We start from the raw sequence: 782 nt of genomic DNA on the forward strand, positions 1-782 counted from the left end.
ATCGCCTCCCTCCCCCCACCCAGAACCCCCACACCCGTAACCCCCAAAGCCTGGCAAGTGGGCGGGAAAAGGATCTTATCTTCCCACGACTTCAGTGATTTGCGAACTCTGTGCCAGTCTGGTCGCCACCGTCTGTGTTCAAGTGCAAAGGGGCGGAGGCTATTATTAATCGCCTTTTTTTCTTTATCTGCATTTTTATTCTATGTACGGATCACTGTTGTCTAAAGTCGGGCATATAAGAAAGAGAAGGCGGAGCGTTTGCCTTAAGTTCATGAGAGAGGAAGAAGAGAGAATTAAAATCCTTTTGTCGATTTTATATCAACACGAGTCCTCTTCTTGGTCTCCCTTCGTCCTTCCCTCTTTCTTCCCCTCTCCTTTCCCCCGCTCCTTCTCACGAGACCGTAATTGTTCATTTCCACCTTTTGATCCCCTTGCTTCACCTCTGATCCCCTCTGTGGTAGTAACTTACATCATCGGAACTAATAAAACCTCTTCACGCGAGGGAGAGAATCGCACCTTCGAAGGGTTAGAGCGTCGGATCCTCCGCGATGATATTTGATTCTCTTTGATATGCAAATGAGCGAGAGCATGATCAAGGTCTCTATTATCATCGGCGGCCATTACAGCTTGTCATGCTCGCTGTTTTGCTCGCAGTTTAGCCAATAATTGATCCTTTCATGCGGCTTCGAAGCACGCGATGCCGTGTTCTCTTTGTGATACGGACGAGCAGGACTAGATCTTGCATGAGAGTTATGATACAAATTTCGATTCTCCCTCTCATA

This window comes from Penaeus monodon, chromosome 19, assembly GCF_015228065.2.
Source record: "Penaeus monodon isolate SGIC_2016 chromosome 19, NSTDA_Pmon_1, whole genome shotgun sequence".
In the NCBI taxonomy this organism is placed as follows: domain Eukaryota; kingdom Metazoa; phylum Arthropoda; class Malacostraca; order Decapoda; family Penaeidae; genus Penaeus; species Penaeus monodon.